This window comes from Rousettus aegyptiacus, unplaced genomic scaffold, assembly GCF_014176215.1.
Source record: "Rousettus aegyptiacus isolate mRouAeg1 unplaced genomic scaffold, mRouAeg1.p scaffold_m13_p_3, whole genome shotgun sequence".
NCBI lineage: Eukaryota > Metazoa > Chordata > Mammalia > Chiroptera > Pteropodidae > Rousettus > Rousettus aegyptiacus.
The window spans coordinates 68,509,704-68,537,382 of record NW_023416306.1 but is presented as its reverse complement, the minus strand read 5'-3'; the positions used below and the strand labels follow the sequence as shown (position 1 = coordinate 68,537,382).

At 32.6% G+C, this 27,679-nt stretch overlaps 1 pseudogene; it reads right to left on the bottom strand.

Annotated features, from left to right (window-relative positions):
- Window positions 1–3,229: 3,229 nt before the first annotated feature.
- LOC118600831 lies at window positions 3,230–3,354 on the bottom strand (annotated as a pseudogene).
- Window positions 3,355–27,679: the final 24,325 nt, after the last annotated feature.

Here is a 27,679-nt window from a genome sequence, read left to right as displayed (position 1 = left end):
AGTCCACCTACCTGTCAGAAACTTTTATCGCTTTGTCATGAAAATAGTTGGAATATACACCGCCTCTGTAACTTCTATTGGCTTGGCTATCACTCTCCTACCTCTGTCTGTGTGTTCTGATAGCAACAGGGAAGCTCATGGATCAATATCCAATAAATCTGAGACAAGAAATGCAATACTTCCCTGTCTATTTGGAGAGATAAATTGCAGAATCAGAAAATTCAGGTGAGTGAGACCTAACTTGGCAATCCAATAGGGAACAAAAGAAAAGGACAGTAACTCCTCCCCAAAATCTTATTCACTGAGGAATTTATCTGTACATTCATCCAGATACAAACTTGGTTTTCATGAGAGGTGGAATTGAAGGACTATATCCCAAAAACTAGCCAGAAGGTCAATGAAATATAACTTTATGAAGGGATAAGTGGCCAAGATTGAAGACCTGTTTTCTGCTACCTACTGTTGGGGCTTTCTTGCCATGCAGGAATTCCTTGAGAAATAGAAAGACATCACTTTTCTTGTTTTCCTTTAACATTAAGCCACAATTTTTGACACTTTTATTTAAAGGAATAGGGAAGGGCAGAATGTATGTAAAAAAAAAAAAAAAACAACAATGTAAGCCTTCCCTAGTCTCATCTTGCTTTTCTGAGCAGCAGTTTTCATACATATTTACTAAATATTTGTATAGTGCCTAAATATTAAATAGAAATAATTTTCTGAATTTAAATTTTAGATAAATTAACACTGTATAATAATTATTTTATGATTATAATTATATGTTGAGATGTATCAATATCTGTAGATGATTACTTTAATACATTAAATTAAAATTATGTAATTTTTATATTTCATTTCTTGTTAACAGATATAGCATTATTCCCAGTATTTAACCTTTTTTTAAGCATTTCATTTTATTATTTATTTATTATTAGTTTTAAGTATAAAGCACATCGATTAGACATTTTTAGGGTTTATGAAGCAATGCCCCTGATTACTCTGTCACTCATCTGGCTCTACACATAGCCAACACGTTACTGCTGACTACATTCCCATTGCTGTTCTCCTCATCTCTGTGACCATCTTTAACTTCTTTAACTCTTCACCCCTTTCTCTCAGTCCTCCAACCTCCCTCCCCTCTGGTAATCACCAGATTGTCTTTTATATTTGTGAGTCTGTTTTCAATTAGTTTGTTCTTTTTGTTCCTAAGGTTTCTCATATCAGTGAAATTATATAATATTTACCTTTCTCTGACTTATTTGGTTTAATATAGTAACCTCTATGTTGATCCATGTCATTGCAGATGGTAGGATTTCATTTTTTAGGCTGAGTAGTATTCCATTGTATATATGAACCATAATTTCTTTATCCAATTATCTCTTGATTGGCATATAGGTTGCTTCCATATCTTGACTATTATGAATAGTGCTGCCATGAACATAGGGATGCATAGATCTTTACAAATTATTGTTTTGTTTTGTTTTTTGATAAATACCCAGAAATGCATTGCTGGGTCAAAAGGTAGATACATTTTTAATTTTTCAAGAAATTTCCAGACTGTTTTCCGTAGTTGCTGTTTCAATTTACAATACAACCAATAGTATATGAGTGCTCCCTTTTCTTCATATCCTCATATATATATATATTTATATATATATATAATTTATTGATGATAGCGTTCTGACAGGTGTGTATCCCATTGTGGCTTTAATTTGCGTTTCTCTGATGATTAGTGACATTGAGCGTCTTTTCATATGCCCACTGGCTATCTGTATTTCCTCTTTAGAGAAATGTCTGTTCAGGTCTTCTGTCCATTTTTTAATTGGATTGTTTGTTTTTTTGTTGTTGAGTTGTATGAGTTTTTCATATTTTGAATATTAAATGTGTATCAGATGTATCATAAGCATATATCTTTTCCCATTCGTAGGTTTTTTTTTCTTGTTGATGATGGTTTCGTTTGCTGTACAAAAGCTTTTTAACTTAATGTAATGCCATTCATTTATTTTTTTCTTTTGTTTCCCCTGCCATAGGAGATCTACCCAAAAAGAAAATACTAGTAGTAATATCACAGAGTTTACTGCCTATGTTTTATTTTAGAAGTTTTATGATTTCGAGTCTTACATTTAATTCTTTAATCCATTTTGAGTCTATTCTTGTACATGGTGTAAGAATATGGTCTACTTTCTTTCTTTCTTTCTTTCTTTCTTTCTTTCTTTTTTTTTTTTTTTTTTTTTTTTTTTTTTTTTTTTTTGCAGTGTCTGTCCAGGTTTTTCAACATTATTATTGAAGAGACAGTGTTTACCCCATTGTATATTCTTGCCTCCTTTGTCATAGAATAATTGACCATATAGGAGTAGGCCTGATTCTGGGCTCTCTATTCTGTTTCATTGATCAATATATCTGTTTTTATGCCAGTACCATGCTGTTCTGATTACTGTAGCCTTGTACTATAGTTTGATATCAGATAGTGTGATACCTCCAACTTTGTTCTTCTTTCCCAAAATTGCTGTGGTTATTCGGGGTATTTAATGTTTCCATATAAATTTTAGGATTATTTGTTTTAGCTCTCTGAGAAATGCCATTGGTATTTTGATAGGAATTGCATTGAATCTATAGATCTCTTTGGATCATATAGCCATTTTAATGATGTTATTTCTTCTTAGTCGTGAACACGGTATATGCTTTCATTTATTTGTATCTTCTTCAATTTCTTTTTTTGATGACATAATTTTCTTAGAACAGGTTTTTTACCCCCTTGGTTAATTTGATTCCTAAGTATTTTATTGTTTTGATGCAATTATAAATGGGATCGTTTTCTAATTTCTCTTTCCTAAAGTTCATCATTGGTATATAAAAATGTCAATGACTTCTGAATATTAATTTCATATCCTGCTGCTTTACTGAATTCATTGATCGGTTCTAACAGTTTTTGTGTGTGTGTATGTGTGCATGTGAAATCTTTAGGGTTCTCTATATATAGTATCATGTCATCTGCAAATAATAACAGTTTTACTTCTTCCTTTCCAATTAGGATATCTTTTATTTTTCTTTCTTATTTGATTGATGTAGCTAGGACTTCCAATACAATGTTAAGTAGAAATGGTGAAAGTGAATATTCTTGTCTTGTTCCAGATTTTTTTTTGTTTTAGGCAAGGCAAATCTTGGTTGACTTCACAAATTGCAAGGACCTTCAGTTTACAATCCCTTATTTTATTATTATTATTATTTTTTATGCCTACAGCACCTGGTCTTCCTAGATGGTCTCCCATCTAAGTACTAACCAGGCCCAACCCTGCTTAGCTTCCGAGATCAGACAGGATAAGGCTTGATCAGACAGGATAAGGCATGACCGTAGACTTTGCTCCAGATCTTAAGGAAAAAACTTTTAGGCTTTCCCCATTGAGTATGATGTTAGTTGTAGAATTGTCATATATTTCCTTTATTATGTTGATATATGTTCCCTCTATTCACACTTTGCTGAGAGTTTTTATCGTAAATGGATGTTGTATTTTGTCGAAAGCTTTTTCTGCATCTATTGATGTGATCTTATGGTTTTTATCTTTCAATTTGTTAATGGGGTGTATCACATAAATTGATTTGTGGATTTTGAACCAACCCTGCATCCTAGGAATAAATCCAACTTAATCATAGTGTGTGATCTTTTTAATGTACTGCTAAATTTGTTTTGCTAGTATTTTGTTGAGAATTTTTGCATCAATGTTCATAAGAGATCTCAGCCTATAGTTTTCTTTTTCTTTCTTTCTTTTATTTTCTTTCTTTCTTTCTTTTTCTTTCTTTCTTTCTTTCTTTCTCTTTCTTTCTTTCTTCTTTTTTCTTCTTTCTTCTTTCTTTCTTTCTTCTTTCTTTCTTTCTTTCTTTCTTTTCTTTCTTTCTTTCTTTCTTTCTTTCTTTCTTTCTTTCTTTCTTCTTTCTTTCTTTCTTTCTTTCTTTCTTTCTTTCTTTCTTTCTTTCTTTCTTTCTTTCTTTCTTTCTTTTTTCTTTCTTTTTGTAATATCTTTGCCTGGTTTTAGAATGAGAGTAATGGTAGCCTCATAAAAAAAAATAAGGAGGATTCCTTCATCTTGAATTTTTTTAGAATATATTGAAAAGAAAGGGTTTTAATTCTTCTTCGAATGTTCACCTATGAAGCTATTTGGTCCAGGGCTTTTGCTTTTTGGGAGTTTTTGGTTTACTGATTTGATTTCGTTTGTGATAATTGGTGCATTCAGATTTTATGTTTCTTCTTGACTCATTCTTGGGAGATTGCATGTTTCTAGTAATGTATCCATTTCTTCCAGATTGTCTAATTCGTTGGCATATAACTGCTCAGAGTATTTTCTTATGAACTTTTGTATTTCTGTGGAGTCTGTAGTTAATTTTCCTCTTTCATTTCTGATTTCTTTTTTTTTAATTTGGGTCTTCTTTTAGGTGATGAGTCTAGTTAAGGGTTTATCAATTTTGTTTACCGCTTCAAAGAACCAGCTCTTGGTTTCATTAATTTTTTTGTTGTTTTTCTAGACTTTATTTCATTTATTTCTGCTATGATCTCTATTATTTCCTTTCCTCTACTCACTTTGGGCATAGTTTGCTGTTTATTTGAGCTTTCCGTTATTTGTTTAGGTAGGCCTGTATTGCTACGAATTTCCTTCTTAGGACTGCTTTAGCTATGCCGCATTGATTTTCAGTCATTGTGTTATCATTTTCATTTGTCTCTAGGTATCTTTTGATTTCTTCCTTGATTTCATTGTTAACCCATTCATTATTTAGTAGACTGTTGTTTAGCCTCCACATGTTTATGTATTTTCCACTTTTTTTTTCTTGTAGTTGATTTCTAGTTTCATACTATTGTGATTGGAGAAGATGGCTGATATGATTTCAATCTTCTTAAACACATTGAGATTTGTTTTGTGGCCTACCATGTGATCTATCCTGGAAAATGATTCGTGTGCACTTGAGAAGAATGTGTATTTTGCTACTTTGGGATGAAATGCTCTGCAGACATCTATTAAATCCATCTGGTCTAGTGTGTCATTTAAGCTCACTGTTTCCTTTTTGATTTTATGCCTGAAAGATCTGTCCTTTGGTGTTAATGGGGTATTATTAAAGTCCCCTACTATGACTGTATTACTGTTGCTCTCTCCTTTTATGTCAGCCAATAATCACTTTAGATATGTAGGTACTCCTACTTTGGATGTGTATAAGGTTATATCTTTTTGATGTATTGATCCCTCTTATTACAGTTTTTTTTTAAGTCTATTTTGTCTGATATAAGTATTTCTACCCCAGATTTTTTCATTTCCATTTGTATGAAATAGTTTCTTCCATCTCTTTATTTTCTTTCTGTGTGTGTCATTTGATCTGAAGTGTGTTTCTTGTAGACAGCATATACATGGGTCTTGTTTTCTTATCCATTCGGCTACCCTGTGTATTTTGATTGGAGCATTTAATCCATTTATATTTAAACTGGTTATTGATAGGTACATATCTATTGTCATTTTATTTTTTGTATTTATGCATTTATTTTTTCCCTTTTCTTTTTTACAGAAGTCTCTTTAACATTTCTTAAAGTACTGGTTTATTGGTAATAAATTTCTTAAGCTTTTTCCTATCTGGCAAGTTCTCTATCTCACTTTCCATTTTAATGATAGCCTTGTTGGGTAGAGTATTCATGGTTCTAGATTCTTGTTTTTCATAACTTTATATGTTTCTTGCCATTTCCTTCTGGCTTGCAAAGTTTCTGTTGAAAAATCAGCAAACATTTTTATGGGGGTACACTTGTAAGTAAATAGCTGACTTTTTCTTGCTGCTTTTATGATCTTCTCTTTGTCTTTTACATTTAGCATTTTAATTATTTGTTTCTTGCTGTGGGTCTGTTTGAATTCCTCTTATTTGGTTTTCTGGACTTGTATGTCTAATTTCTTTGTCAGGTTATGGAAATTTTCTGTCATTATTTCTTCAAATAGATTCTCAATCAGTTGCTCTCTCTCTTCTCCTTCTAACAATCGTATTATGTGGATATTGTTATGTTTCATATTGTCCCAGAGGTCTCTTAAACTATCCTCATTTTTAAATTTACTTTTTCTTTTTGCTGCTCCAGTTGGGTGTTTTCTGCTACTTTATCTTCCAGCTCACTGATTCAATTTTCTGCTTCATCAAATCTACTGTTGGAACCTTCTAGTATATTCTTCATTTCTATTATTATATTCTTGATTTCTGACTAGTTTTTTTCTTATGGTTTCTATATTCTTTTTTATGCTTGCTATCTCTCTGTTTAGGTTCTCATTGAGATCACCTATTCTCTCCCTAAGTTTATTAAGCATCCTTATAACCATTGTTATGAACTTTGTCTCTGGTAGGCTTGCTTGCCTTTATTTTGTTTAAATTATTTTCTGTTGTTTTGTTTTTTCCTATTGTTTTATTTGTGGCATGTTTCTTTTTTATTTTTTTCTCATTTTGTTTGCTTCTCTGTTTGTTTGTCTCTGCATTAGAAAGATTTGTTTCATTTCTCAGCCTTAACCAGATGGCTTTATGTGGTAGATGTTCTGTGTGGCCCAGTGGTACACTCTCTCTACTCACCTCTGCTAGGGGCTCTGCACACGATCTTTGTGTGGGATACATGTGATCTTCTATTGTAGCTAAGCCTTTATTGTAAGCACATCAGTGAATGGGATTGACACTCAGGGTGACTAACTATGGGAACAAGCTCGTGTACTTGTTGAGATCACCATTTGTGTGTAACACTTATGGGGCTAGTCAAGTGTTTCTCTGTTGTGGTCTAGTGCCAGTCTTTGGGTGCATTGGTTTTGTGGCCCCTTGGGAGTGACTTCTCAGTAGGCCAAGGTCAGCCACTGACTTTGATTGCTCAGGGCTACCTGTTGAGAGCTACAAAGCAGTTCACTGCCTGTGCTGGATCTATAGGTAAGTGGAAGAGACAATGCTGTAAGCTGTAGTCTGGTTACCCCCAGTACTGGGCCTGGAGAGTTTTAGCAGAAGGCCCAATGCTCCTCAAGGCCTGAGGCTGCTTGCCAATTGCCCATGAGACTCCCCAACTGGACAAGCTTCTGGGTGATACACACGTTGGGTGGTGCAGGGACTAAAGGAGTCACTTGGATATATTGAGCAGATTTCTCCCTGCCACTACAGTGTCAGTTTACATGCTGTCTCCATAGCTTCCTCCAAAAGTCTCAGATTGCAGCAAGACTAGCCACTGCCTACCTTGGGCCTGCAAACACCAGAGATCTGATCAAGCTTGGGACAGGGGTTTATGGCCCACCACCAAAAGTCTCTCCCAAGATGCATGGGCTTTTCATGAGTACTCATATACTGAGTGTTGTTGTTAGCTGCAGAATTTGTGTCACAAGGAAAGCACAAGACGAGACTGGGTTGCATGGGAACAGGCCTGACATGGGTAATTTGTGAGTTGAGTATGATGGTGTCTCAGTCAGGCCTATACAGCATTAGATTTGTCTCAAATTCTGGGTCAGCGGGCTCCCACAAAAGTCACATATCACTGTGAGCCCTGCTGTAGTCTAGAATGGGCCCACAGATCCCTGATTTGCACTGCACTAGCCAAAGTCTGTTACCTATGTGGCATGTGCAACCCTGGAAAAGGGCAACCCTGGAAAAATGGCTGCTAGGCAACAGGCCACCACAGGCAATTTGTGGGTTGGGTAGGGTGAAGTCTCAGGGAGATGGAGGCCATCAGGCCAATACAGCCTATTTTGCTTCAAGTTCTGTGTCTGCAAGTTTCTGTGGAAGTCAAAGATCACAGGCAAAACCAGATGCTGGCTGGGGCGGGTCCGTAGGATCTCCATCATCTGTCCAAGTGCGTGTTGGCAGCAGTGATAACCCTGAAACTGTTTTCCCCTAAACACACGCACAGCGCTGGCTGAGGTCTGATGCCTCCGCTGAAGTTCTGCCTGGAAAGGGGCAGGGCAGGGACAGCCACCCAGACACAAGCCACCCTGGGAGATCTTTAGGTTGGGTAGGGTAGGCCTATCTCCCCAAGCCAATACAGCTTCAGAGTTGTTTGTGCAGGAGGAGGGTTCAGGCAAGCTGGTATCACTCTGTAGACTGCCCCGTAGGGAAGCCTCTGACTAAGGCACAATAGTAGCTGCCCCTCAAGCCCTTGCTTTGGCTCTACATGATGCAATCTTTCTCTATATGACTCTTGCTCCTCTTGAGCCTTCGTCCCTCCCAGGGTGAGTGTCTGCGAGCATAAGAGTCTATGTGTGGGCCCTTTAAGGGGGTTTCTAGAATTTCAGTCTTCTTTTGTCTCACCCAAGCAGCCAGAATCCCCACTGATTTTAATAGTCAGATTTTTCCCTGGGCTGGGGAGCCCCTGTATGGTGGCCTCTGAAACCACACTCTCCCTCCTGGTGTTCCGCTGCCACTCACAGGTGTGGTCTCAGCCAGACTTCAGGTGAGTCTTCACATTGATTATTTTATAATTTGGTTGTAATTTTAATGTGGTCCTGAAAGGAGAAGAATACTGCTTTTACTTAATCTGCCATCTTGACCCACCTCCTCCCCTAGTACTTATTAAAAGCAATGAAAAAACATATATTTTGAAACTTTACAAAACGACTTTGCAATATCATGGTATACTTCACTTGTTCATGATATCTTTTAGGTTTTATGTATTGCTGCATTGTGTTGTCTAATATTTTGTTGAGAATTTTGACATCTGTGTTCATAAGTAATATTGGCCTGTATTTTTATTTTTACCGATTTTAGTATCAAGGGTGCCCTCATAAAACAAGTAGGAAATGTTTCCTTTTATCTATTCTCTGGAGAATTTTGTGTAAGAGTGGGGTTATTTCTTACTTAAATGTTAATAGAATACACTCATGAATATATCTAGGTCTAGTATTTTGATCAGAATATTTAATCATGGATTTTACATTTTTAAATAATAATACAGGACAATTTGGAAAGTCAATTTCTTATTGTGTTTATTTAAGTAATTTACATTATTTTTAGAAATTCATCAATTTTATCTAAATTTTCTAAGTTATCAGTATGGTTATTCATGATATTTTCTTATGTCTTATTGAATGATATTAATATTTGTAATTCTATTCCCTTTTATATTTATGAAACTGGTTTATTTGTGCTTTTATTCTTTAACAAGTCTCCACATATTATAGATATGATTTTGATATTTTTAAAATATAATTGAGATTTGTCTTGTGGCCTAACGTGTAGTCTATCTTCTAAAATGTTCCAGGTGCCCTTGAGAAAAGTGCACTCCTGCTTTGGGGTGAAATGCTCGAAAAATATCAATTAAATCTATTTGCTCCAGTGTATCATTTAAAGCTGCTGTTTCCTTGTTGATTTTCTATTTGGAAGATCTGTCCATTGATGTTAATTATGTTAGTCTTACCACAATCTTATTTTGTTGATTTTCTTTATTGTAGTTTATATGTATTTCATTGAGGCTTGCTCCATTTACTATTTTAAATATTTTCTTTGAGTTAATACATGTTTCTTTCCAAATTTCATTTAATGAATTCTTGGCTCAGTGATTTATAGCCTTTCTTATACTCTAGCATGTGTACTGAAGGCTGAAAATTTCATTGTAAGGAAAATATAGCGACAGCATACTTATTTTAATATATTTTACTTGTATTATATGTTTACTAAATGCATATCAATTTAAAATGTTTTTGAAAATTGTTTTATCTTGGACCTGTGTGTTATTTAGGAATAGGACATTTCATAATTATCCGATTGTTATTAATTGCTACCTTAAATCTATTTTGGTCTGCAGTTTTCTCATACATATTTTGTATGATTTAATTCTTTTATACTTGCTGAGATTTGATTATGGTTTGGTTAAGGTTAATTTTCATAAAAATTGAACTTGAAAATAATGTATGTTCTTCAGTTTGGATGCAGTAGTCTCTACAGATCAACTATGTCAAATTTGTTGTGTTCTTATCCTAGTGTTTTATTTTTCTGCTTGCTTCATCTGTTACTGATACAGGTAGGTTAAAAATCTCCAACTACAGTTACATATTTTTCTATTTTTTTTTTTACTTCTCTAGATTTTTGTTTTATACATTTAGATGTTATATAACTGTTCTGTACAGTACAGTAACCACTAGCCATATGTATCTATTTAAATTAAAATTAATTAAAATTTAAACTCAGTTCTTCATTCAAAATAGCCACATTTTAAATGCTCAATAGCTACATATTGGACAGCGATTCAATAATTGGCCAGTGCAGATATGGAACATTTCTGTCATTTCAGGAGGTTCTATCAGACAACATTGCTATATAATTATATTTATAGAGATTTAAATTTATTATATCTCTTAGGAAAATTAAAAGTTTTTATCACTGTGAAGCATTTCTCTATATCGAGAAATCCTTTTTTTTTTTTTCTCCTTAAATTCTTCTTTGTCTGATATTAGGGAAATAATTTCACAAAATTTCTTTTAGATAGTTTTGCATGTTGGATCTTTTTCCATTTCTTAATTTTCATTTTTTATGTGTAGGTACATTTTAAATTTATCTAAGGTAAAAAATAGTGGAGAGCAGTTAATCTACTTAAATTCACTATAACATTCATAAATTTGAGCTCAAATCTAACATCTTATATGTGCTTTGCACATAACCGTTCTGCTCTATATTTTTTCTCATTTTTTTCTTCTTTTAGTTATATTTTATATATTTTTGTTAATCCATGTTTGTCTTTACCATGCCAGAACATATACAGTTTATTATTGTTACTATTTTTGCAAAGATCACCTTCCAAATTGCAACATTCATGCTTAAATTAGCTAAAAATAGTAATTATATGATCCTTTCAGGAGATAATAAAAAAACTAGAGCACAGTAATTCCATTTTCAACTTCTCAACTTGTATATTATTATCTTTAATATATTGTTATACACAAAAACACACATGACTGCAAATATATTTTTGAAACTCAAACCATCATTATATACATACACAGTGAATTTTATAAAAATTATATGTAATATATAATATATGTTATTAATTCATATAATTAATATATATTATATAATGAATTTATACATATAAATTCTTTTTTACTGTTAATTTCTTCTTTCTCTTTGTAATTTTCCATTATGAATTTTTTTTCTAATTAAAGTACATTCTTTAGGTTTTCATTACTTTGTATTATTAGGGATAAATTTCATATTTATTCATCTGAATTTTGCCTTCGTTCTTAAAAAGATATATTTTTCTGAGTTTAGAATTCTACAAAGCAGTTATTTTATTCTATCAAAGTGAAGATATCTTTCTGTTGTTTTCTGCCTTGTATCTTGCACAGAGAGATCTCTGTGGTATGGTTGCTATTCTGTAAAGGTAGTTTGTCTCTTGATCAGCCTTGTTTTTAAAATTTCTTTTTATTCTTGTTTTTTGTTTTTGTTTTTGTTTTTGTTTTTTTTGTTTTTAGTTTATCTCCACTGTGTCCTGGCATGGAGCTTCTAAAAAATTCATCCTAAGAAGAATTTGTAGGGATTCTTGAATCTGTGATTTGTGATATTTCATTTGCTTAAAAAAAATTTCAGCTACTTTTTCCTCCAATATTGCTTCTCCCACTTTTCTATCTCCCTCTTCCTCTTTTTCTTATCCTTCTGGCAGGTTTGTGTTAGACTTTCTCACCTGACCCTTTATGTCTCATCATCGATTACATATTTTTGATGTTTTTGGTGTCTAGTGATCATCTTCTGACCTATTTCTCAGTTTACTAATTCTCTCTTCTGATATATCTAATTTATGTCAGACTCATCTACCAGCTTCTTAATTTTTGTAATTTGAGAATTTTTATTTCATTTTCAAATTCACTCTGCCACATTTCACAATTTTAGTTCATTTTTGGAAATTTTCATCTATTTTTTAATCTTTCTAGACATTGGAAATTTATTTCTCAGTTTATGTTATAGCTGGGACATAAAACTGAAAGCAACTAAACAACACAAACAAACAAAAAATTAGACACAGATAACAGTTTAGTCATTACCAGAGAGAAAAAGGGAATGTATTATTAAATTGCATGCTTGAAATTTATGTAATTTTATTAACCAATGTCAACCTTACAAATTTAATTGAAAACACACACACACACACACACACACACACACACACACACACACAGAAATATAGGCCATTGACAGAGAAGAGAATTTCAAATATATATCTAAATACACAGAAGGACATGATGAGTTGCATTTATCTTTTCTGAGATAGGAATATTTTGGAAACTGAAATTGGAAACAAAATAACTAATCCTCTGGATGAAAATTAAATTATACTCTCTTACTTCATATAGAAAAAAAATCCTAGTAGATTAAAAATCTGGGATACAAAAATTAAAAATTAGGAGACTGATGTTATCATTTTTGGTTAGGGGATAAAGTAAGTAAGTTTGAGAGTGTGAGAGAGAATTGACCCACTTTTGCTGGAGAGAGCCACATGGGTAGCATGGGAAGGAATACGAGCTGTCTTTAGGAAACCAGGTCTGGGATGACAGCCAGCAAGGAAATAGGGACTTTCATTCTACAAATACATAGAACTAAAAATGGCCAACAACCTAGAAGAGTTTGGATTTTTTTCAGAGTCTTACCTGCAGATAAGATTCAACTTCAATCAACACCTTGATTACAGCTTAGTGAGGCCTTCAACAGAAGACAGCTGAGTCACTCACTCTGTGCCTAACCTGACACACAGAACTGTGAGATAATAAATAACTGGTTATTTTTTAAGGTACTGTGTTTGCAGTAATTTGTTACAACAGCAATACAAGGATTATTAATTGATTTTAAATATTTGCCACTAGATTACATTGCTAAAATTAACTGTAATTGTTAGTTAATTTGTTAGTAGTATCTAAATTGAAAATTTTTTAGTAATAATTTTTTATATTACGGTATTGACATCCTTGTAATACTATGTTACTATGTAGTAGAATATACCCAGATTACATTTATGAGGAGAATCTTGGCCGTGTTCATAGATATTTCCTCAGTCTACTTTCAAGCAGGATTGTGGATTTCAAAATACCTACAATTCTTCCCTTTGACAAGGAATTGATTACTAAGAAACAATTGGAATCAGTACAGGCTAATAATTATTTCTTCTATTATCTTATTCATTAAACATCATTGCTTTGATATAGTTGAAGGGGAAAACAAATGTTTATAAGCTTTATCTAGAGAGTATTAAGTTACCCACTAATAATCAGATGATTAGAAAGCTGCAAACATAAATATGTTATTTTGGTCATTTGCAGAAAATTGTTTCCTGAAGGGATAATTTTTTTAACTGCTGTGTGCTTCATCAAAAAGTATCCAACTTATCAGCATTTAGAGAATACAACTATATGTAATAAAACTCTAATCTTCAGATTTAACTTTGTATATCATACTATTTATGCATTAAATGAGTATCATTTTTAAAATTCCTATGGACTGTATCTAGCCAAATACATTTTATCATGAAAAGTACATAAGTTATTGTCCTATTTCAGTGATCATTTATAAAAATGGTTTGAAAATTGGAGGAGACTGGTCAATCAGCTTGATATAAAGTCTCCTGAGGTTTAACTTTCCATTAGAATTTTATACTTTAATTCCTAATGTCTTACCTTTTTAGCCGCAGCTTTAAAATTTAGCTCAAATGTACAATTAAATCATTCCCTTCCAAAGCTGTGATAACTGCTGTTTAAATGTATGCCTTATTAAATAGATACTTGGCATCTTAATATTACAATATAATGGTACTTTTTGTGTTAATGAATTTATACACAAAATATACATATTCTGTCAAGTGTGGTTATTGAGAGAGGGAAATTTGTTCAATTAGAGCCCAGTATAAATTTCAGGGTGTTAAAATATTTTCTTCTTCTCCAAACTTATTGGAGTGTCAATGACCAAAATTATCCTTAAAAAAAAAAAAAAAAAAAAAGCCAATACCGCAACTATGTTACTCAGTTTAACCAATGTTCATCAATCTGAGGAACATAAGAGCTTCAGGCCAGAAACCTGCTCCTGGACCTTGGATACTCCAAAAACAAAACAAAACAAAACAAAAACAAACAAACAAAAAACACCAGAAGGACCAGCAGAGTAAGACACGCTATTTATTACTCAGAATTCAAGGAGACTTCAGCACCTGGTCGGTTGGAGCGGAAGGAAAAGGCAGCCAGCCAAGAGTAGGCATCGTTTTATATGTGAGCAAAGATGAGGGAGATTGCCTCATCCAGGGGCACAAGAGTCTTCACCCATGGGTGAGAGCCGGACATACCGCCTAGCTAGCACTAGGGAGAACTGGACGAACAGGAGAGATAATGTCCATGGGAACCGCCAAAGAGACAGATAGTGCCCATAGAAGCAATGGGAAGTGTCCTGGGCAAGCACAACTCGAGGATCACTTTGTTCATTGTCCTCCTTGAGGCTGCTGACCCAGCATTCCTCTTTGCCTCCTGTGTCCGTGAAGGGGCTAAGTTGGAATAACTCCACAACGTGAATCTGACAAACATGGCAAGGGAAAATAAAATAATACGCGAAGAAAATTTTCAAAGCCTGATGACAAAAAAATAAAAATTCTAACCTTTTTGGTAAACTTAAAGTGTTGTGCCTTGAGCCATTTCTTTCAATTTTTAAATAGAGGTATCATGGCCAGCATAAATAAATAGGTTTTTATTTAAAAACAGTAGTATAAAAAAGTATGCTGTAGTAGTGCCAGAAGTCAGAGATATGTTTTGAAATATTGACATGAATATACATTTACGAGAAATAAAAGCAGTGTCTTTCTAAGTCTAGAATTAAAAATAGTACAGCTAAGTTGCATCTGCTGGTTAAATTGAATACCTTGGAAAAATCAAACTCAATACCATTTAAAAATATTTTTATTGATAGAGATATGTTTTTCTATCTTCTCTGCATGCTGCATAATTTATAATTGTGTCTTTAGGTTTGTAGTCAATATGACCTGCTTGAAGGAATGGTAGGTATAATATTCTATAGAGCAGCTACACGGTTCTGTGAAAAATCAATGCTACTGGCATTCAGGTCAAGTTGGAGCATGAAGTTCAAGCTTTGATCACCCTCTCTGTTCTAAATACATAGTAATGATTGATAAAATATTAAAGAAAATCTAAAAGTGCTGCTGGGCTTGAATACAAGATAAAGATCTCAGTGTGCCAGAAATAGAATAAAAACAAGAATTAATAAACTGGGCTGAAGCTTCAGGCTTACTGAGCTCTAGGTGCAAAAGAAGATCAGCTTCTACAGGGTAGGTGGTACTAAAATTGCTTCATGTAAAATGGAGACTCTAAACTATACTGACTACATGAAGCCAGGGAATAAAATTGTCCCCTATATCAATAACTTTGGAAATGAAGGCAAGAGATAAAATACTATAAAATAAATAATGTCTATTACTGCCTGAGTCTATAAATCCTGGAAGCTTCAAACAGAGAGATAAACAGACAAACATTCAAAGAGTTCAGGCAAACCATGAGCTGTGTCTGAGTCTATATTTGCTATATTTCTAATATAGCCATAGGACAGAAAGTCGAAACTTTATTAAAGATTTGGTTCTTTACTCTGGGAGGATAGGGTTGAGTGGAGGTAGCTGACATATGTCTACAAAGCAAGAAGTGATCTGAGAATGGTGAGGAGAAAGAACCAATACTCCAAACTTCAAAAATTCCAAATCAACTGCACAAGATAACAAAACTTTTGAAAATGATCTAATGTAATGATAGCCAAAAAAAAAAAAATTATAAATTGGATTATAAAAACTTTCCATTTGAAGTGAATTTTATAACAGATTATTATGAAGACTTTACATGAAAATATTTAAGGAGAAATATGGATGTATAGATTCCAGCTTAAACAAGAAGTGTTAGATTTCGTTCCATCACCACATATTTGACCCTTTTTACCCCATCTAACTCCCCCCACCCATACTCTGGTAACCATTAGTGTGTAGTCCATGTCCATGAATCTCTGTTTGCTTGTCCTGTTTGCGTGTTGCTTTTAGGTTTATATCCCACATATAAGCGATATCATGTGGTTTTCAACTTTTTCTGTCTGGCTTATTTCGCTAAGCATAATTTTCTCAAGGTCCATCCACGTTGTTGCAAATGGCAATATTTCATCTCTTCTTATAGCTGAGTAATGTTCCATTGTCTACATGTAACACAGCTTCTTTATCCAGTCATCTATTGTAGGACACTTCTGTTGTTCTTGGGGAGGGGAAAGGCAAAGGGGAGATAGATGAGGTAAAGGGGTCCAATATGTGGTGACAGTAAGAAATCTAACTATGGGCAGTGAACACATAATGCAATATATATATGCCTTTCTGTTGAATTGTACACCCGAAACTTACTGGATTTCGTTAACCAATGTCACCAAAAAAAATTAAAAACAAACAAACAAACAAATAAATAAATAAATAAGAAAAAAGAAAAGAAAACAAAAAATAAGCAAGAAGTGTTTTTTACAGAAAAACAAACAAAAATGAAATCAGAAAAAGCAAATATAAAATTAAAAATTTCAGGAGGCATTAATTAATGAAATGCAATACGTGAGAATTCTAGACTGAATACATTTAATGAATGAAATAGTAAATGAATGGTAAGCTAGTATTAAGGAACTAACACAGAATGCAGCAGAGGGAATAAAAGAGGCAACTTAAATCCAAATATGAACAAATAGTTAATAATGGTGGAGATATATTATAAAATTCTACTTTTGCGTAAAAGTCATTATAGAAGTAAAAGAAATAACAGCAGAAAATTAAAATTTAAAGTAATAACAGCTAAATTTTTTTTCAGAACTGAAATAGATATAAGCTCTTAGTTTGAAAGTATTTTCAGATTAATTAATAATATAAATTTAAAAATCTAAATCCATTAGTATTTTAGTAAAATTCCAGACCACCAAGGAAAAATAATTATGAAGCTACAAGATGAAAATATTTATGAAGGAACAGTGATTAAATTGACCTTAGATGTCTTACATATATTGTAATGCCAGAGAACAGTGTGATACTATCAGAATGCTCTTGAAATGCAATTAATAACTCAGTTTATACTCAGCTGCACACTGACTTAGTAGCAAGAACAAAATTAAGATACATTCAGAAAACAAAAACTAAGATAACTACTAGTAAATATTAATAAATATTGGGATATTAGTGATTAAGTCTTGAGAGTAAAAGACCCTTGCTAAAAAGACTCTTAAATGGCAACATTTGGCAAAAAGAAGTAAACTGAGAACATCAGGTAAAATAAACAAGATTAAATCCATAAAATATTAAAAATGTAAGAAAATGAAATTAACAGTGGTCTTAAAAACATTAATTATGTTATTGTGTTGAAAATTTAAAAAAAGAACAACCTAATATTTAAAACAGAAAAAGTAGTCCTGTGGGTAACTTTAAGGCCTTTATCATAATCAGAAGAAATATATAAATATTGAATATATGGAGAAATATTAGATTTAGTGATCCCTACAGATATGACACTTTAAGTTCTTTGTATTGTAAAATCAAGCAACAATTCTTGGAGCTTATCTCCAGAAGATCCAAAGTAAGTACAAACATGGCCAAAGATCATATATAAGACTAGGCATCTGGACTTCATTTTTCAGACTAGTTATTAAGTAATAAGCAAGTGATAGTGATATACATAGCAGGGCAAAAGAAAGGCAGATAGATGATCATGAACTCCTGAGGGTGCTAAATGGCTATACGGGTTTTAAAGCTGAAGTGATCTCATAGTACTTCTGATTCAACATAAGCTACTTAATTAGTACCAAACATTTGTTTTGAAAGCATTTTCCATTCGAAACAAATGGCTGTAAAAATATGCTGCAGTTTGGATAGAATGGCAGGAACTACAAGTCAAATAACTTAACCCAAGGTAAGGTAGTGGAATTTGATAACTCCCCAACATTTAAAACTGAAACTTTTATTTTTATTTATTTTTAATTTTTTTATTAAGTTTATTAGGGTAACAGTGGTTAATACAATTATATCATTTTCAGGTGTGCATTATAATTTAATATCTATATATTCTATTGTGTATTTACCACCCAAAGTCCAGTTTCCTTCAGCTACCATATATTTGATGTCCTTTACCCACTTCATCCTCCCCCAACACCCTCTATATTTGACCCCATTTACCCCATCTACTTGCCCCCTCCTCCTTCACCCCCTACTTTCTGGTAACCACTAGTCCATTGTCCATGTTCCTGAGTCTCTAAAACTGAAACTTTTAAAAATAAAAATACAGTGGAAAAATATTTAGCCATACACAAGAAAGAAATTCTGCTATTCGTGACAACATGGATAGACTTTGAGAATATTATGATAGGTGAGATAAATCAGAGCAAGACAGATACTGGAATCTAAAAAAAACAAAACAAAACAAAACAAAAAAAACCAACGTATTTGTAAAAATAGAGCATAGAAAGGTGGCCAACAGAGACTGAGGGTGGGGATTTTGGGGTGTGGTGTTTAAGGGTACAACATAAACTATTACATAAATAAGTTCTGGATATCTAATGCACATTATATAATAACAATTATAGTCAATGATACTGTGTTATAAACTTCAACTACTGAAAGACCAAATCTTTCTGCTTAAGGTTTAGTCTCTGACAAAAAAAAATTAATGATAAATATGTGACATGGTAGAGATGTTAGCTAACACTATTGTAGTAATCATACTGCACTAGTAAATGTATCAAACCAACACGACACACCTTAAACTTACACAATGCTATATGTCGATTCTATTTCAATAAAAAATACTTTAAAGCTAAAGTGCAAAGGATGACTTCACAGTATAATGTGAACCAGAAATAAAATAGCCCTTGCAAGATACTGTAGTTACGCCACCTTAGTGATCCTGAGCTCCTTAGGACTTGAACTTATAGTAAATAATTTCTGACTTAAAAGTACTCTCTGAAGAAAAGTAACATCATTCTAGGCCCCAAATATTCCCTCCATTCTAAAAATATTATATGCAGTACAAAAATTGTCAGGCACATAAGGTAAAATTAAATAAATAAGTAAAATAGTTAGTGTTGAGGACGTGGTTCCATAGTCTAACGGTTAGCACATCTGCTTTACATGCAGAAGGTCCTGGGTTCGTGCCCCAGTGGAATCATGGTCTGTGATCTATGGCCATGCCACCCTGAACAAGATTGATGTCTGATCTCGGAAGCTAAGCAGGGTTGGCATAGTTAGTATTTGGATGGGAAACCACCTAGGAAGACCAGGTGCTGTAGGCATAAATAATAATAATAAATAGTAATAATTAGTGATGATCGGAATCAGATAATAAAAAAAGACTCAGAGGGATCCTAATATTAGAATGTTTATGTGGTTTTGATTAAATTTATTGGGGTGACATTGGTTAATAAAATTATACAGATTTTAAGTATACAATTCAATAACACGTCATCTGTATATTGCCTTGTGTGTTCACAAAGTCAAATCTCCTTCTGTCACCATATATTTGACCCCCTTTATACTTATCTACTCCTCCTCCCCTCTTTCCCTCTGGTAATCACTAAACTGTTGTCTGTGTCTATGAGTTTTTGTTTACATTGTTTATTGCTTATTGTTTGTGTTATATCTCACATATGAGTGAAATCATATGGTTTCCACTTTTTCTGACTTATTTTCACTTAGCACTGTAATTTCAAGATTCATTCATGTTGTTGAAAATGGCAGTATTTCATGTTTTCTATGGATGAGTAATATTCCACTGTATATATTGTATATATGCACTACATCTTCTTTATCCAATTATCTATTGATGAATACTTTGGTTGTTTCTATGTCTTAACCATCGTGAATAATGCTGCAATGAACACTGTAGTGCATATATCTTTATGGATAAATTTTCTCAAATTTTTGAGTTAGATACCCAGAAGAGGGATTTCTGGATCATATGGTAATTCTTTTCTTAATTTTTTGAGGAATCTCTATACTGTTTTCCTTAGTGGTTGTACCAATTTACATTCCCACAAGCAGTGTATGAAGGTTCTCCTTTCCCCATAATCTCTTATCACTTGTCCTATTGATAGCCATCTTCATGTTTTTTACTGTCTTGCAATATAAGGTCCTTCAAACTGATTATTAAGTTTTGTTTTTTTAAACCTATAAATGACTCTATAATAAGTCAACATTAATTTCAGTTACAATAAATTTAACTAACTTATCTCTAAAATATAGTTACTTTCCTTTGTTCCTGATGCAGCAAATTGTATTCCTTATCTTTGAAGAAAACTCAAAAAATAGTGTGCTTTTTTTTTTACTAATTATATTAAAAATATTGTGTCTTCAAAATGAATGTGGAAGTTTGGCATCTTCTGTCAGACAATTCATTGAAGTGAAGATACCTCTAGATATTTTTCATGGTCTATAAGGTTAAATGAGAAGAGAGAACATCTCAGAGATACAGAGTAGCCAATAGTTTTTCTGAAGCCTTGGGATTTCTATTACATTCTGAGGTGGGAGTAATAAAAGAGCTTCTTTATTTAAAAAACATTTCCATGAAAAAAATCATATATGTATACATCATGTGTTTGTATATTTTCTGGATCTAAACTGACCCAGAACAAGAGATTAGGATTATACACAGAGGAGAGGCAAAGGAATGGAGAACTGTAGGAGGGGAGAGATGTTACAATTACAGGTTTCCTTTTTTGTATTCTCCCATTTGGCAAATTATTGATCTAGAAACCGTAAACTTCAAAAATGTATGTTTTATGGTCCTAACAATTTTTATGAAATTCTTAGAACAGGAGATGCACAATCTACATCTAATTTACATGTCGTGAAGCTATAAATAATAGTGCTTAAATGAACTATTTGTTTATATGAGTTCAAAATACCTCATATTTTTTCATGGCTTGATTATAGTATTGGAATTTGGATTTTTATGATATATGGAATTTAAGGTATGTCTTTTCAGCTATGATGCTATTTAAACTTTAAAATTTGGTAAGTTTTAGATTAGTAACTTTCTTTTCTAATATGACATTTAGAAATGTCCTCTAAATATAAAGGAGTTATTTTAAACATTTGAGCTTTATAAATAATCAATTTGCTATGATCACCCTGGCCTTAAATGTAGAGCTCAGGACGTACCAACATTTGCATTACCACCAAGAAAAAATAAAATAATTATCTATACACCCAACAAAATATGTGTAAGAGCTATTTGAGAAAAACTATAAAATGCTGCTGAAAGAAATCAAAGAAAATCTAAATAGAAAGAAAGAGATTCCGTGCTCATGGATATAAGGTCTCAGTGTTGTTCTTTCTAATTTGATCTATATCACACTTAATCCCACTCAGAATCTGGCAAGTTACTTTGTAGAGATCAACATATTGATTCTAAAGGTAAAGCCAAAGGGACACTAAAAAAAAAAAAAAAAAAAAAAAAAAATCAATGTTTGCTATGAGTTAAGGGTGGAGTTTGAGATGAAAAGGTGGAACACAGGGCATTTTTAGGGTTGAGGAACTATTCTGTATTATAGTGTAATGGTTGATCTATGACATTATTCATTTGTTAAAACCCATAGAACTATAAAACACAAAGAGTGGACTCAAATGTAAACTATACTTTGGTTATAATAATGTATCAGAATGAGTTTATCAATTGTAATACATGTACTATACTAGTACAAGATATTAATAACAGAGGAAAACTGTGTTGGAGTGTGAATATATGGAAACTTTCTATACTTTCTGACCAATTTTTTTTGTAAATCTAAAAATGCTCTATTATTACCACCAATGAAATAGAATCAATAGTCAAAAACTTCCCCCAAAAGAAAAGTCCTGGGCCAAATGACTTCATAGATAAATTTTACCAAACTTTCAAAGAAGAATTCACACCTATTCTTCTCAAACTATTCCAAAAAAATTGAGATGAGAGAATCCTTAATTTCTTTATGAGGCCACCATTATCTTGATTCCAAAACCTGACAAAGAGAATAAAAAAAGAAAACTATAGGCTGATATGTCTTAGGAACATTGATGCAAAAATTCTCAAGAAAATATTAGCAGACCAAATTCAGCAATACATTAAGTATATCATACACCATGATCAAGTTGGATTTATTCCTGGGATGCAAGATTGGTACAATATCCACAATTCAATTAATATGATACATCACATTAACAAATCAAAAGATAAAAACCATATGATCATATCAAATAGATGCAGAAAAAGTGGTCAATAAAATCCAGAATCTATTCATGCTAAAATAAAACAAAAAACAAAAAACACCTCTCAGCAAAGTGGGGAATAGAGGGAACATAACTCAACATAATAAAGGTCATATATGACAAATCTATAGCTAACATCATACTCAGGTAGAAAGGCTTAAAGCATTTTTCTTAAGATCAGAAACAAGACAAGGATTTCCACTCTCATCACTCCTCTTCAACATTGTATTGTAAGTCTTAGCCACAGCAATAAGATAAGAAAGAGAGATAAAAGGCATCCAAATTGGAAATGAAGAAGTAAAACTCTCATTTTTTACTGATGACATGATACTATATATAGAGTACCCTAAAAATTCCACCAAAAAACTGTTAGAACTGATCTATGAATTCAGTAAAGTAGCAGGTTACAAACTAAATATTCAGAATTCAGCAGCATTTTTATACACCAATGATGAATTTTAGAAAGAGAAATTAAGAAAACAATCCATTTACAATTACATAAAAACAAAATACCTGGGAATCAAATTAACCAAGGAGGTAAAAGACCTGTTCTAAGAAAATCATATCATTGAAAAAAGAAATTGAAGAAGATACAAATAAATGGAAACATATATCATGTTCATGGGTAAGAACAATCAATATCATTAAAATGGCCATACTATCCAAAGAAATCTATAGATTCAATATGATCCCTATTATAATACCAATGGCATTTTTCAGAGAGCTAAAACAAATAATCCTAAAATTTATATGGAACCATCAAATACCCCGAATAGCCACAGCAATCTTGAGAAAGAAGAACAAAGTTGGAATAATCACACTACCTGACATAAAACTATATTACAAGGCTACAGTAATCAAAACAGCATGGTACTAGCATAAAAACAGATTCATTGATCAATGGAACTGAATAGAGAGCTCAGGGATAAATCTATGCCAATATGCTCACTAATTGTATGACAAAGGCGGCAAGAATATCCAATGGAGTAAAGACAGACTCTTCTATAATGGTGTTGGGAAAACTGGACAGACACATGGAACAAAATGAAATTGGACCACCCACTTAACCATATACAAGAATAGACTCAAAATGTATTAAAGACTTAAATATAAGAGCCGAAACCATAAAAATTCCAGAAGAATACATAGGCTGTCAACTATCTAATATTACTAACAGTAATTTCTTTTCGGATATATCTCCTCGAGCAGGGAAATAGAAGAAAAAATAAACAAATGGGACTGCATCAAACTAAAAGATTCTGTACAGCAAAGGAAACCATCAACAAAATAAAAAGACAAGCTACTTATTGGGAGAAGATATTCGCTAATGATACATCTGATAAGAGGTTAATATCCAAAATATATAAAGAATTCATACAACTCAACAACAAAAAAGCAAACAGTCCAATTAAAAAACCGGGCAGAAGACCTGAACAGATACTTCTCCAAAGAGAAAATACAGATGGCCAGTAGACATTTGAAAAGATGCAGTCTACAGCCATGCCACCCTGAACGCACCTGATCCTTTCTGATCTTGGAAGCCAAGCAGGGTTGGGCCTGGTTAGTACATACACAAATATTTACAGCTCCTTTGTTCATAATCAAGTATGGGAAATAAAAATATAAATAGGAATACATATTAAAATATTGTGATTTATTCATACATTAGAATATTATTAAGTAGTAAAAAGAAATGCCCTATAAATATAATCAACAATATGAGAGAACCTGAAAAATCTGTTCTAAGCTAGAAAAGCTAGACACAAAATAGTATGTACTTTTTAAAAATCTCATTTAAATCAAGCTTTTAAATAGACAAAAGTAATCTATAGGGAAAGAAACTATAAAACAGTTGACATGTGAACTTGGTAGTAGAGAATAGGAAGAAATTGTGTGAGGAGTGGCAAGGGGAATATGTCTTGGGTGATTCAAATATTCTGTCTTGATATAGGTGTGGGGTACATTTTTTGTGTGTTTTATATGTATAAGCAATATCTGTACATTTTACTCTATGTAATTTATCCCTCATTAAAGAATAATTTTTAAAATCTCAGGAGAATAATTAAAATTTATAAGAACAGCAGTAGAAAGTAATTCTGAGTAATAATCAGGGCTGAGGGTTATAGAGGTAGAATCTCCACAGAGTAATGATTTTTCAGAAATAACATGTGTAGGGTACAACTCCTAGCCTTGACCTAGAGATGTAGGTCTAGATAGACTACATTCTCGGCATTCTGCTCCCTATTGATTATGTGCCCTTGAAAAACTAACATAACCACTCAAATCTCCAGATTTTTTATTTATAAAATTAGTAATAAGCTCAAATTTGAGTATTTATTAATATAGTTAATATGCTTAGCATAGGATTTGGTACATAACAAGTACTCAGGAAAGGTAGGAGAGAACAAATTTATTCTCTGATAAGACTATTCAAAAAATCTTTCACACATGGTAATCAGGTAAAACACATTAAAAACATCTCTATTTTTCAGATTAAATGTGAGAAAATCAAAATGAAATTTACTATTTGAGTCATAAATTTTTGAAATAATTACATATTTATAACTTTAGCAAATGAAGCATTTACAAGCATAATTCATTAGAAGTGACACTAATGAATGAATAAAATGGCTGGTAATTACATTAACCTTTTGACTAAATAGCTATTTGAGATTTTTCTTAAGATGTTTCAAATAAAGCCTGATTTATTGACCCTATGCTTCTGTTTTGTTTTGTTTTCCTCAGAATTTGTCTTTAAAATTAGTTGAAGAGTAAAATTTAGTTCTTCCCATACCTTCCTCAAATTATAAAAATTAACAACCACAAAAAAATATTTTCTGCTAAGTGTCAGGAGCTAAAAGGGTCACGATCAGTATAAAAGAGGTTTAATTACCTATATACTCCTAAATTATATATTCAGGAGAAAGCAAGGCTGCTGTTTCTGTCTTCAGAATGTTTATGGCTGAAGAAAATTCAAGAGGTCAACCATGATTGCTATGGAAGACATATCTATACTGATAGCAATTTTATTTCCTAGATTTGGTAGATATCTGAGAAAATTTGTTGAGAATTCTCAATTCATATATAACCATATCAAACATAGTCCTATTTTTCTAAGACCTTTGTTATATTTGTGCCATGCTGATGCTCTTTCCTCAACCTGAATTAAATTTTCTTTCCTTGTTGTCCAATCCATTCATCAACTCGACTTGGATTTTCCTTCCGTAAAGTCTTCTTTCATCCTTAAGCAAAGAATTCATGTTTTTTTTCTCCTCTGTCTTCCTATTTCATCTGGTTTGTATCTTGTCATGCATCACTTTTCAAATACTACCTTACACTATGGTTAATTGATTCCTACATATTTTTGAGAGATGTGTTCTCATTAAATCTCTGGTGATTAAATTGTAGACATAAACTGCTGTCATTGCTATTTTGAAATGATGTGCCACTATGCTTCATCACTTGAAACCATACTTTAATTCATCCTTAATATGTTTCTGTTATGTCCTCTACATAAGATACCTCTAAAGTAAACTGCGTTAAATCAATACTATGTAAGCCTTATTCACAAAAACTATATTTATTTATAAATTCTCACAGCCACAGGAAGAAAGAAAATCTGAAATGTTGAAAGTTTAATTTCCTTTTACTCTTGACCTAGAGGTCTTAATCTTGTTCTCTAAATGTAAAAGCATTTTACAGCATTGATTTATATTAAAAGCTAGAGGTCATTTTCAAGAAGCCCCAGAGAGTTAGGACCAAATAAGTTATGTGAACTTGAGTGATTGCCAGGAAAGAAAGTCAATTTCTAGTGCTAATTTCTTGGAATTTAATTTGACTACTCTTATTAGTATAATTAGGAGTAATATTGCTTGGAGGAAAGTAGCTAAATCTATAAATGAAAAACAGAAATTTAGATCCACATAAATTTACTCACCAATATTTTACATGAATGTCGCACCTTATAGTATTCCCTGTGTTACTATTAATCATAAAAACATGAGTTATATATCTAGGCCTCTAAACTCAGGGGGGTAAAAAGGGAGAAAGAGGGGTTAGAGCTTTGCCAAGTGGTCAACATCGCATGAGCTCTTTAATTGGTTCATATGCTGAGACAACAGATACATGACATAAGAAAAGGTATAAGGCAATTGGAGGAAGAAAATCTACTTGCCAATAGGTGGCATGTGACAAATTGTTCATCCCCTCTGAGCTTTGATTTCCTAGCTAAGAAATGATGGCATTCATACCTTTCTCTTAAGGTTGTTGTGGTAAGGATTTTTCTGTAGATATGTTTTGGCCCTTGCCAACTGCCTTCAAAAACTGTAAAAGGAAACTCTCTCTAAATATAGATATAAATAGATAGAGATAGAGATAGAGATAATTATAGATAGATACAGATATATATATATGTACACACATAAGCATACGCACACATATATAGTCTATATATATACATGTGTTATATGAGACTATATATATATATAAGTGCTTTAACATATATATTTAAAGCACTTAGAGCATGGCCTGACAAATAGTAAACACTACATTATTTTTTTTTAGGCATTAGGTATATTCTCTTAAGCTAAGTGGCTCATAACTTTTTACAGCTTTATTGAGGTATAATTAACATCGAAAGAATCATACATATTTAGTGAGTGCAATTTGATAAGTCTGAACATATACAAACACACATGATGCAATCACTATAATCAAGGTGACAGACATGTCTTCTATCTCCTTCCAGAGTTTCCTTATGTCCCCCTCCTCCTTTCTGCCGTGTTAAGCCAATTAAAAAATGGGCAAAAGACTTGAAATGCAAATTAAAACCACAATAAGATGTCACCTAACACCTGTCAGAATGGCTATCATCAATAAATCAAAAAACAACAAATGTCGGCAAGGATGCAGATAAAAGGGAACTCTCATACACTGTTGGTAGGATTGCAAATTGGTACAGCCACTAAGGAAAACAGTATGGAGTCTTCTCAAAAAATTAAAAATGGATATACCTTTTGACCCAGCAAATGCACTTCTAGGTACTTATCCAAAGAAAACCAAAACAATAATTCGTAAAGATCTATGCACCCCCCCTATGGTCATGGCAGCACAATTTACGATAGCCAAGATATGGAAACAACCTAAATTCCCATCAATGAGCACTTGGATAAAGAAGTTATGGTTCATATATACAATGAATATGACTCGGCTATTAAAAGAAAAATGAAATTCTACTGTTTGTATCAACATAGATTGACCTAGAGGTTATTATGCTGAGTGAAACAAGTCTGACAGAGAAAGATAGATACCATATGATTTTACTTACATGCAGAATCTAAGGAACAAAAAGAACAAACTAATCAAAAACTGACTCACAAATATAGTGAGCATTTTACTTATGGACAGAGAGGAGGGGAATTGGGAAGCTGAGAGAATGGAGTG